The sequence below is a fragment of the Lagenorhynchus albirostris genome, chromosome 7, assembly GCF_949774975.1.
Source record: "Lagenorhynchus albirostris chromosome 7, mLagAlb1.1, whole genome shotgun sequence".
NCBI classification, from domain to species: Eukaryota; Metazoa; Chordata; class Mammalia; order Artiodactyla; family Delphinidae; genus Lagenorhynchus; species Lagenorhynchus albirostris.
The window spans coordinates 33447274-33460486 of record NC_083101.1 but is presented as its reverse complement, the minus strand read 5'-3'; the positions used below and the strand labels follow the sequence as shown (position 1 = coordinate 33460486).

At 44.8% G+C, this 13213-nt stretch overlaps 1 protein-coding gene across 1 annotated transcript in view; it reads right to left on the bottom strand.

Moving 5' to 3' along the window:
• Positions 1 to 13213, bottom strand: part of GABBR2 (gamma-aminobutyric acid type B receptor subunit 2) — a 365190-nt gene that overhangs the window by 208517 nt on the left and 143460 nt on the right. The gene's annotated exons all lie outside the window — the stretch shown is intronic.

Sequence of the window (13213 nt, the reverse complement as noted above, 5' to 3'; positions counted from 1 at the left end):
TTTTAGGAATGCTCATATGGTTTAATGTAAATGTGAATTCCAGATCCATTTATCCAACTGCCTAGTCAACCTCTCCATCTGGATATCCAATAAGCATATCTAAACTGTTGATTTCCTTCTCTAAAAGTTGCTCCTTGGCATCCTTCCTCAAGTTAATAAGTAGTAACTTATTCCTTCCAGTTGCTCAGATCAAAAACTTTGGCCCCATCCTTGATGACTCATTCTTTTTTTTTTGATATATATATATTTTTTACATCTTTATTGGAGTATAATTGCTTTACAATGGTGTGTTAGTTTCTGCTTTATAACAAAGTGAATCAGTTATACATATACATATGTTCCCATATCTTTTCCCTCTTGTGTCTCCCTCCCTCCCACCCTCCCTATCCCACCCCTCCAGGCGGTCACAAAGCACCGAGCTGATCTCCCTGTGCTATGCGGCTGCTTCCCACTGGCTAGCTACCTTACGTTTGGTAGTGTATATATGTCCATGCCTCTCTCTCGCTTTGTCACAGCTTACCCTTCCCCCTCCCCATATCCTCAAGTCCATTCTCTATTCTTTTTCACATTGCACATACATTCCATCAAGAAATCTACTTTGTCAGCTCTACTGTAAAAAAATATCCAGAATCCAGCCGGTTTTCATTATCTAGTCCAAGTTACTACCTTCCACTCAGCAGCTAGGGTGATCCTTTTAAAATGTAAGTCAGATCATACCCTTCTTTTAAAAAAGCTCTCAAGTAGTCCAGAAATAAATCCATACCACTATGGCCAATTGATTTTCAACAAGGATGCCAAGACAATTTAATGCAGAAATAACAGTCTCTTCAACAAACTGTGCTAGGACAACTGGATAGCTTTTCATACAAAAGACACTTACCTCACACCGTATACAAAAATCAACTGAAAATGCAAAAAGACCTAAATGTAAGAGTTTAAACTATAAAGCTCTTTTGAGGAAACACAGGTTTAAGTCTTCACGACCTTGGATTAGACAATGGTTTCTTAAATACAACACCAAAAGCACAAACAACAACAACAACCAAAAAAACCAAACCGATAAAATGGACTTCACCAAATTAAAGGCTTTTGTGCAAAGACACCATTAAGAAAGTACAAAGACAACCTACAGAATGGGAGAAAATATTTGCAAACCATATATCTCATAAAGGTCTAGTATCCAGAATATACAAAGAACTCAACACTGAATAGCTAAAAGACAAATAACCCAATTAAAAACTGGACAAAGGATTTGAATAGGCATTTCTCCAAAGAAGATACACAAATATGCCAGACACAAATACCACATATTTTATGGTCCTTTTTTTCCTAGTTTTTTTTCCCTAGTTTTGAGATATAATTGACATATCACATGGTATAAATTTAAGGTATACAATATAATAATTTGATATATGTATATATTGCAAGATGATTACCACAGTAAGTTTAGTTAATATCCCTCATGTCACACAGTTAATTTTTTTTTCTTGTGATGACTCTCCTTAGTAACTTTCAAATATACAAAACAGTATTGTTAACTACAGCCACCATGCTGTATATTACATCCCCGGAACCATTTATTTTATAACTGGAAGTTTATACCTTTTGACCACTTTCACCCATTTCCCCTACCTCCCATCCCTATGGTGCCATTTATATAAAAAGTCTATCATAGGCAAACCCGTAGATATAGAAAGTAGATCTGTGGTTGTCAGGGGCTGGAGGGAAGGGGAAATGAGTGACTGCTAATGGAAATAAGATTTCTTTTTTGGAGTGACAAAAATGTCCTGGAATTAGATAGTAGTTACGGTTGCACATCATTGTGTACATACCAAACTATTTACTTGTAAAATATAAAATGGATAAAATGGTTGATTTTATGTTATGTGAATGGCTTCTCAATAAAAACAAAACCCAAAATACTCTCCAGTAGCTTCTCAACTGACTCAAAGTATAAGCCAAAGTCCTCACTAATGTCTTGTAAGGGCCAGAAATCCCCCCAAACCCCACAAAAAACTGCTCCACTTCCCCCTCACCCATTCTGTTCCAGCCGTAATAGCCTCCCTGATGTGGTTCCAGCACCACCAGACTCACTCCCATATCAGGACCTCTGCACATGCTGTTCTCTTTGTCTGGAACCCTGTTCAACCAGATATCCTATGACTTGCCCCTCACTGCCTGCAAGCATATACTCAAATATCACCTTATCTTTGAAGCTGTCCTTGACCTCACCCCACCCCCCATGGCATATCCTACTCCCCTTACCCTACACTTCACTTTTCTCCCTAGCACTTACCATTATCTGATATATTATACATTTATTTGCTTGTTTTTTTTTTTTTTATCATGTGTGTCCCCCTCTAGAATGCAAGCTCTTTTGAGTGCAGGGACTTTGTTTCATTCACCGATGTGTTCACAGGGCCTAAAACAGTGCCCGACGTGTGCTAGCTACTAAATGAAGAGGTGTTAAATGAATGATGCATTATAGAATGAACACGAGGAAACTGTCACACTAATAGAGCAAAGAAAAAAACCACGTAACTTTTTTTTTTTTTTTTTGCGGTACACGGGCCTCTCACTGTTGTGGCCGCTCCCGTTGCGGAGCACAGGCTCCCGACGCGCAGGCCCAGCGGCCATGGCTCACGGGCCCAGCCGCCCCGCGTCACGTGGGATCTTCCCGGACCGGGGCACGAACCCGCGTCCCCTGCATCGGCAGGCGGACTCCCAACCACTGCGCCACCAGGGAAGCCCACTACGTAACTTTTGATATAGATTCTAAAAAGACATCTGATTTTTCATCATGCATATCTGGTTCAAACAGCTAATAAATAAAAATAGAACGTCCCTTAACATGATGAGGAATATCTGTTCTTCTAACAGACATCATACCTTACAAACAGCATTCTCATTAAAGCAAGAACACGACAAGAATATTCACTATTATCACTATTTTAAAATATAACTCTATGGGACTTCCCTGGTGGCACAGTGGTTAAGAATCTGCCTGCCAATGCAGGGGAGAAGGGTTCGAGCCCTGGTCTGGGAAGATCCCACGTGCCGCGGAGCAACTAAGCCCATGCACCACAACTACGGAGCCTGTGCTCTAGAGCCTGCGAGCCGAAACTACTGAGCCTCCACACAACTAGTGAAACCTGCGCGCCTAGAGCCCGTGCTCCACAACAAGAGAAGCCACCGCGACGAGAAGCCTGTGCACAGCCTGCGCACCACAATGAAGAGAAGCCCCTGCTCGCCGCAACTAGAGAAAGCCCGCGCACAGCAACAGAGACCCAATGCAGCCATAAATAAATAAATAAATAATATATATATATATATATATGTATATATACAAAACTAGGATTTTTAGTAAATGAGGCAATAATAATAACAGTAATAATAGCTAATATATCGGGTGCTATTTTGGGCATTGTTCTAAGACCTAAGTGCTTTATATGTATTAATTAATTAATTTATTTTTTATTTATTTATGTTTTTTGCGGTACGCGGGCCTCTCACTGTTGTGGCCTCTCCCGTTGCAAAGCACAGACTCCGGATGCGCAGGCTCAGCAGCCATGGCTCACGGGCCCAGCTGCTCCACGGCATGTGGGATCTTCCCAGAACGGGGCACGAACCCGTGTCCCCTGCATCGGCAGGTGGACTCTCAACCACTGCGCCACCAGGGAAGCCCTATTAATTTATTTTAATACTCACAACATCTGAGGTAATATGAGTACGTTCCCATTATCAGGGATATGGAAAAATTAAATGATTTACCCAAGGTTGCCTAGCTGGTAAGTAGCTGAGTTAGAACTGGAATCCAGGAAGTTTTTCTGTTCTAACCACTCTGCAGTACCTCCTCAATGAAAAATTATGAAGATAAAGATGGTGTAACTGTGGAAAACAGAAAGCAAATTTGTTCTTGCTCCAGATGGTATTGTTGTCTCTCTAGAAAACTCGAGGGAATTAAGAGAGGAAAAACTACCAGAAGTAATAAAAATTCAACATGGCCAGTCAAAAAATGTAAATACACTGATCAATAGGTTTCCTATATTCTAGCAATAACCACTTAAAAAATGTCAAGGAAATTAGATGCCATTCCCAAAAGTAATAATAAATGTAGAATACTTGAAAATAAACCTAACATAAAATGGAAAGGATCGACATGAAGAAAATGACAAAGTTTTACTAAGGACCCAAGATATTTTGAATGGACAGATGTTTGTTCATGAATGGATAGACTCAGTATTATGAAGATGTCAAATGTCCCCTAAATTAATTCCGGAGTTACTGAAATTCAAATAAAAACACCAGTGGCATTTTTGGAACCTTACAAAAATTAATGGGTGAACATAGAGACAATTGTGAAAGAAGAAGGCAGGACTGCACATAAAATTATATTAGAAAGAAGGAATATTCAAAACATTGGGATGCCAATTTCAGAATAGATAGTTAGATCAATGGAATAAAACTTTTAAAACGCAGAAACAGTCTAATATAACAGCCATTAGCCACATGTGGTTCCTCTGCATTTGAAATGATGTTGAAATGATAATGTTTTGGGTATACTGCATTAAATAAAATGTATTATTAAAATTAATTTTCCCTATCTCTTTTTTCTTTTTAAAATGTGGCTACTAGAAAATTTAAAATCACATTTGTGGCTTATATTATATTTCTATTACACAGAACTGGAAAGTGTATATTTAAAAAAGCAGTATGTTATTTTCTAAAGATAAAATTTAGCATAGGCATTTTAAATGGGTCAGGAAAAGATGCATTCATTAAATGCCAGAAGAATTACTGAATGATTATGAGGACAGAAGAAAGAAAGGTATGATATCTCAGGCCACATGCTGAAATTCTGGTTAAATTAAAAAATGAAGTAATAAAAGTACTAGAAGAAAATGTAGGTGAATTTACAGAAATTCTTGGGATGGGAAGAGAATGCCAAGCTAAACTTAAAAGTGAAAAAAAAATGGTCTTCTTATACTTGACTATATTAGATATTAAATTTTTCAATATTATCAAATAACATAAAAAACAAAATTGAATGTCACATGAAACATGGGGAGATACTTGCAATAACTGTGACAAAGAGCGGATAGCCTTACTTTATAAAGAGCTCTTATAAATCAGTAAGAAAAACTCCACCAGGAACATGTGTCAATAACATGAACAGCCAATTTATGAAAGGAGAAACAGAAATGAGAACGATTCCTGGTAAAAAAGAAATTCAATTTTAGTAGTAATCAAAGAAATGCAAATTAAAATAGCAATTGCCAAGGATCAAAAAAGAATAATACACAGTGCTGGCAATGAGTACTCGCATATACTGCTAAGAAACTCTAAATTGGTATGATCTTTCTGGAGGACATTTTGGCAACATGTACAAAAGGTTCCAAAATGTGCACACATTATTTCTAGGAATTTATCCTCGAAATATAATCAGAGATGTTCACACAAATATACAAGTATGGATTTACTGCATTGTTGTTTGTAATCAGGAAAAATTTGCAACTATCTCCATATTTAGTTTTCAACAGCTATTGGAAAAAAACAGCAACAGAGAATACCTCCTGTACCATCCCAGATCCCTCAAAATGTCAAAGATTAAAAACAAAACAAAAATCTCTAACAGTTCTGGAAAATGATTAAGAAGACCATCAATGGACAGACTACCTGCAGAACTATACTGGAAGACAGAAAGGAAGGGAACAGATCACAGGGATAAAGAAGACTGGAGAAAAGCAGCCCCAAACACATCAGGCTGTGGCCAAGGCAGGGACAATTCATGGGGTCACCAGGCCCACAGTCGAGAGTCCATTATGAGTCACGGTGGTGGAGAATAGCTGCTGGCCAGGGAAAACATTCCCATTGGGTTGCTAAATTAAAGAAGCCGTTTCTATAGTAAGAGCATGTATTCATTTATGCAAGTTCACTCATATGTATTGAAAAAACTGTAACATCTATATGCCTATAGATGTTAAGGTTGACCTTTCACTGGGTAGTTATGGCCAATTTTTAATTTTCCTTTTTGTTCTTCTGTGTTTTCCAAGTTTTCTGCATGGAGTATATATCAATATTATGGTTAGAAAACAATAATGAGTATTTTAAAACAAAGAAGCAAAAAATAATAACAAAGAGAACTTAAACTTTTTATGTAAGAAATGAACTACAATCTTATTATTTTTCTTTTGAATTCCTGCAGTAACCTTCTGGCTGGTTTCCCAGACTCTAGTCTGCTCGTCCCAATCAGCCTTCAAGATTGCTACCATCTCTCACCGCCAATTTGAAACCCTCTGTGGCTCCCTATTTCCTACTGCTGACAAATGAAGTCCAAACATGGAGGCATGTGGGGCCTTCACCATTCCTTCCCCCAACCCATTCTCCCCTTCTCGCCCTACACACCGAACTGTCCAGCGCTAACTACTTACAATTTCCTGAAGGTTCCACATACCTTCCAACTCTACTCCTTTGCTCACATAGCCCTGGCATTACCCAAGCCTGGCAGATGGGCCTTGGGGAGAAACCGCAGCCAGAATTACCAGAATAGCTCTGGGGACCCACACATGACAAGATGCGCCGCCTTGTTAGCCAAGGCTGAAACAAAGTCCCCTGGGACACCTTGGTAGGAGCAGGTGTGGAGGGACAGTGCTGGGCTCTGAGACTTGGGATCTGGGAAGCTCATAAGACTTAAATGCAGAATCCCACAGCGAAATCTCCGGGGGACTGTGAGGAGCTCTGCTTGAGACATGGGTTGCTTGGACCAGATACCTACCTCCCTGCTCCTGTGGTGAGTGTTGGGCAGGATGGATGGGGGATACTGGCCCAGGCCCACGGCCTCCTTGTCTCCACAAGGGGAGGTACAAACCTGGGTTCACACCTATACCTGCCACCGCTTGGTGAAGCCTTGGCAAAGTGACTTAATCCTTCCTGAGTGAGTCTGTTCTTCCAAATGGAGACAGACCATGCTGGGCGACTGAATGTCATCGCCTGCACACGGTAGGTGCCCCATAAATGGCAGTAGATGATGTCATAATTACATTTTCCTACCCAGCGGTCCCGGTGCAACAGCTGCTTCATGGGGATCACCTTGTGCTCTGGGAACCTAGCCCAGGGACTGTGCAGGAGGCCCCAGGAAGTGTCCCTGGTGAGGGCTTTGAGGTGGATGGCCAGGACCGCCCCCCCCAGAGGCCTCCAGGATCTCCTTCTGGGCCCTCACTCACCTCTGTGTTCTGGGGTCCACGCAGCCTGGGTGGAGATATATCTGATGTCACAGCCCTGGTGAGCAGTGAGTGTGGCACTCACCCAGGCCCTGCATGAGCCCTGGGGCTAGCACCATAGATCCCAGCCAAGCATCCCATCCTCTCTGAGCAGGGTCGAGGGCAGCACCTTTCTTTTAAGAGTTGGGGTGTGTGAGGTGGGTGGGTGCTTGGCTCTGAAGACCTGCTGTGGAGCGTTACAGAGGATGTGTCCGCCATCTCCTCCCTGTTCTAGAGTGGAGGGTGGAGTGTAGTGGGCCACCTCTCCAAAGGCAGAGCTCTGAGCCAGACCAAGGCATTTAGCTTGCCTTTTCCTCAGAAAGCTCAGCCACTGCAGCCACCCCTGGACAAGAAACCCCGGATGTGCCCGCAAAGGTATACACGCTGCCACCAGGATGGCAGAAGGACTGGAAACCGCAGGCCCTGACGGAAGGTGTTTCTCACCAAGGTGGGGTCTTCCCACTCTGCAGGGATGGGTGGGCAGAGCACCTGATAGTTGCCTGCACTTCCACCTGGGGGCATGCGCATGAAGGAACAAGTGTTGCTTGAACCTCAGAGTCTGTCCTGTGGAATCTCGGCCTCAGAAGTCTGAAGGTCTGCAGGGCCAATTCTTGACCTTGACCTGGAGTTTTTCCCATTGACTACCTGCACTGGACCAGGGCTTCAAGGAAAAGTCTATTGCCAGTACTACCCCCTACCCCTCATCCAGCCCCATCTGTTAAATGAACAGGCAGCCAAATGGCTTCATCCATCTCAGTGGTCCTCACACTTCAGTCCCTCCTATACCCTCTTAGAGGCAATTTCACTGTGTACACACACCACGTATGTGTTTGCTAGCTTAGTATTTTCCTCTAAACAGACTCATTTTTTAAATGAAGATTTCATTCTAAACAAGAACATCAATGAAGTTCAGTTTTGATGGGCTAGTAATTTTTCCCCCCTGGTATATAATAACATAAATACACAACTATCAAAACTGTACAAAAATCACATCACATATGCATACCACCCTGGGAAATAATGGAGCCCTCCCCTCAGCGCCAAAAAGGCTGCACAAATAGCTACCCGGGAGAGGGCAAGATGAATATGGAGCAGTCCCTGCTGGCTGGCCCACATGTCTCTCACAGAGCAGGAGGTAAAAGCGTTAAGATGGAGAGGACGTTTCTCACTTGGGGGCCGACAGCGAATCACCTAAAAGCATCAGCAAGTTTTTCAAATAGAAGCTGGGGCACAGGGTGGGGCACTAGGACCATCAGGATTAGAATCTGATCTGTCAGGAGTCCCCTCCTGCTTCCTAATGATAGAAGATCTGCAGGTATGTGGGTGGCCCAGGTGATCCTGCAGCCTAGAGGAAAGCCAAGGACAGAGGTCAGAGGTGGCTCAGTGTGCCTGGCCCTTTTCTCTGACAAAGTGGGCCTAGGAGCACAGTGGCCTCAGTTGAAGGCTTCCCATTCCTCCAATACAGGGATTCTCAAACCCAAGAGGGTCTGATTCAGTGGAGCCCTCAAATTTGCTGTGGACAAGTTCCCAGGTGTTGATATTGCTGCTGGTCCAGGACCAGACTGCAAGAACTGCTTTAGAGGATGGGATTACCCGATCCTGGTAAGAGAGGATTCTGAAGTGATGACAACTCAGAATGAACATCACAGAGAGCAAAAAACATAACTCAGACACAAACTACAGTGTGCTCATTCCCAATGCCCAACACTGACGCCACCCAGAAGAACCACATGGCAGGACCCAGGTCACTGCTGGTTCCAGTGGCCAGCCCAGAACTTTCCACTGAGATCTCTAGAAGAATCCTCCAACAACAAACAATGTCACATCCAAAACAAGACTCAGTTAATAGATGACAGAATGACCTGAGCTGAGTTCTGTGGGAATGTGACTTCCCAACTTTGCCAGTGCCTCCCTTCTTCCCCATGGCCCCAGCGGCTCATGACAGGGACTGAGACTTCTCTGCACCCCTCTCACCCCCATCTTACCATCCTAGCTGCAGTCAGACTATGGGCCACAGAAAGGAAATCACTGTATTCACCCCTAAGAATCTGGCCTAATGGATAGAGATTGATTTACTGAAATCCTTAGTGAACCCAGACACGCCAGGCTACATGCAGGGTGAGGGGACAGAAAGGCTCTTGTCCACTGGGGCCTTCCAGTCCAGTGGCAGCAGGTGACCGATGAGGAAGCAGATGGGGTATTTCTCTGCCCTGTGCAAGGAGCTGGTACAGAGTGAAGCCTGAGGGGAGAGAAGCGCAGAGGCGGCACACCTGTCCCAGCCTGGGGAGGAATGCAGAACCAGGTGTGGGGGAGGACGCCTCACAGAGAGGAGCCAGCACGGAGAAGAGGCTGGACCAAAGGGGAAGTGCCTGAGATGAGACAGAGAAGGAGGCCTCAGGGGATGCGAAGGGTCTCTGCGGCCACCCCAAGGAGCTCATTCCTGCTCAGGGCAGCAGGGAAGGGCTGACGATTCTACTAAGTTTGACTCCTTGATTAGAAGCAAGCACAGGGTCCCCTGCCCTCATCTTTGGGCATGTCCCCCAAGCTGTGTAAGTGGCAACGTGAGAGGAGGTGACCAGAAACCCCTTTGGTGGGGCAGATGGCAACCTGGCAAGCAGAGAAGGCTTCAAAGAGCTGCGGAGGGCCGAAGGGGCAGGCGCTTTGAAGAGGAAACTCTGCAGATGGTGCCCTTTTGGTCTTGTATAGATCAAAGGCTTTGGTGGGTCCCAACTCTTGAGGGAGAGTCTGGTGTAGAAGGGTCAGCCCCAGAAGTGTCCTCAGAGGTCACTGAGGACCAGTGACTGGGCAGGGAGTCTCTGAGCTGGCTTGGAAGGAGGGGAGGAAAGGGGAGCCGTGCTCGTGGCAGGCACCACACCCCGCCACACAGCCGGGCTCCTGAATGGCAGCCAGCCATGGGGTAAGGAACCAGACTCTAGATGACAATAAAAACAACAGCCACCCCTTGCATGGTGCTTATTATGAGCCAGGCACTCCTCTTACCACTTTAACTTTCTGAACATATGTAATCCTCACAACCACCCTTAGAGTTAACCATTATTATCCCCATTTTTAAGAGGAAGAAACTGAGGTACAAAGCTCAGTAATTCTCATGGTCACACCTCTGGGAGTGGCAGGATCGGGGTCAATGACCAGATCTCCCTAAACCCTCACCACAGATTCCTTGAGCTAGGAGAGATCTTAGAGGTCAACTGACCCAACTCCCTTATCTTACAGAAGGGGAAACTTAGGCCTAGAGAGACTGAGTGATGTGTCCAACAGTACTTAGCTGGTTAGTTGCATCATGGAATCAGGAACGCAAAGAATAACTCAGTGAAGATGGCTTAGTAGAGCACAGAACCTGGAGCTGGGAGAAGAGGCTCAAACAGCCCTCTTGCTGTCTCTGCTGGTCCTGCCAGGCACCCCTACTCACTGCCTTCATCGCCACCTCATCCTTGCCTCCATCCTGTGCCTGCACTGCCCATGTGGATGCCACAGCACCCTGGCCTCTCACTCCCCCCCGTCCCCTCCAACTTCAGGATTGCTTTCATTTGACATTCCTTCCAGTGCACCAGTCCAGAACAGAAGTGCTTGATGCTGCTGATCGACCAGTTTCATAAAAGGAATCCAGTTTCCTTTGCACTCACTAAAAGCTATTAGCCCCTGGCGAGTTTCCAGGGCCTGAACTCCAGCGATGCAGCCCAGACATCAGAAGAGGGATGCCAAAGCCCTTGGGCACAGAGAGGAGTCAGCTGGGCTGAGAGATTTAAATTGAGAGGGGTTCTTGCCAGCAATACCACCAAGCAACATCCTGTCCTTAGAAAAGAGGTTTCCCGCTGAGATGCCCTGAAACCCAGCTGAGGGCTCTAACATAGCTGTGCAGGCAAAGAGATGTGGTACCAAACTGCCAACACCTGACCCCAGTGAGGACAGAGTAATGGAGAAAACACTGACCAATAGTCTGTCAGGCTTCCAGCCTGGGCTGGGCTCTTTACCAGCACGTGTCCTGGGGCAAGAAGGAACCCACCCTCCATGACCTCAGTTTCCTCATCTGTAAAATGGGAACCATAACCCCTCCCTACAGGGCAACCAGCTGTGAGAGTGTTTGGAAATCTATAAAGCACTCAACCAAATTGGGGCTGATCATTTATCCTCTTTACACCAAAGATTTGGGGTTTTTCAAACCTCCAAGGCTACACACAGGTAGTTCCCATGTGACTGCAGGAAGTTATAGATGGAAAGGAGCAATGGGAGGTCTGGACCAGGCATCCAGACTCCAGGATTCAGTCCTAACTTCTCTGCCAACAATCTTTCATGTGCTTTGAAATCCTGTGCTTTGAAACCCTGAACTTTGTTGCTTCTCCTCTCTGGGCCTCAGTTTCCCCTTCTATACAATGAGGAGGTTGGGGGAGCTGTCTCTAAGGGCCCCTCAGACTCTGTCAGACAAAGACTCCCCTGGCAAAAAAGCAGGTCCCTCCAAATCTCAGCAGAGTCTCATGTTAATGGGACCACAGGACTGGCCCTCCCCACCCTCCCCGTTGAACTGTTTCACACTCATTTCAGAACATCTGTGGCTGCTGTATAAAGGGCAGGCTTCCAGCAAAAGCCTCTCCAGTGTTTGGCAGTGAGTCACTCCCACTGGAGGTGAAGTTCCCCTTGTGCCTCTCCCTAGGGCCTGGGAAACAGAGGTGGGAAGATCAGGACCATCTTGTCAGGGAAAAGCTGGCCTTGTCTGGATGACCGCAGATGGTGGGGCCAAACACGTCTGCTTTTCAAGCGCCTCTGAAAACATCCCTCTCTGTGCATAAACTTTATAGTTTACAAAGCTCTTTAAAATTCATGACTCATCTGATTTTGGCAACAACTCTGCAGGAATAGGCATGGGAAGGGTTATTGTCCCCATCTTATAGGGGAGGAAACCACAGCTCAGAGAAGTAAGGTGACTTCTCCAAGGTAGCACAGCCAAAGCATGCAGTGGCCTCTCCTTCCCAAAGGAGAAACGGGGCAGAGCTTCAGAAAGGTAAGTGCAGAGCTGGAGTGGAAACCAGGTCTGTGATTCCCTGCCCTGCGCTGCTCTCCTCGCCCATCCCCCGCCCCACACTGGCAGAAGGGGCGTGTCCTCCCTGACTCCTCTCACTGAGGTCTGCCTGGACACCCGCCTCATACATTTCCCCCCAAATCGGCTCACAGTTGTGTTTTTTCTCTTGGGCTGCTAAGCACACCTGGAATGTCTTACCTTGTTGGGAGGCTCCATGTATCAAGAGCACACATAGGAGAAGATAGGAAAGTAGGAACTATAAAGAGACTAGGAAGAAAAACAAGAAACCATTCTGCACTCCGGTGAGTGGAGAAAACTTCTTAAAGATTTGCTAATAGTAAAGATATGTGGAAATGGGAATTTTCAAATGTCGTTGGAGGGACTAGAAATTGGAACAGCCTTTCTGGAGGTCAGTATGTCTCAACATTTTAAAGGACCCAATAATTCCACTTCTAGAAATCTATTATAAAGATGCACACCTAGGTGGGAAGGTGTTGGCTGTGATATCAAAAAGCTGTAAACATTCAATAAATTACCATCTATCCATGGGACACAACACCGTGGCCCATTAATAAGAACGAAGTCAATCAAGATCTCTAAGATCTGTTGTAAAGTGAAAAATGCAAACTATCTAGTATGAGGACATTTGGGTTTAAATATATTGAAAAAGGTCTGGGCAGATGAACACTACATGGAAAGCAGGACTTCACTTGGAAGACAAAGTGGATTTAGAGGGATTGGGTAAAGCAGCCCTGTTCTTTTTTTACTATATATAATTTGGCTTTTTTGTTGCTGTTATTGTTGCAACAATAAACCCCAGAACACCAAGTATTGATGTATATGTGTAAGTCATTAAAACAAACAAAACAAAACCAGAAAAACCACCCAATCCACAGTGACTTTGGAAACTTCATTCCAA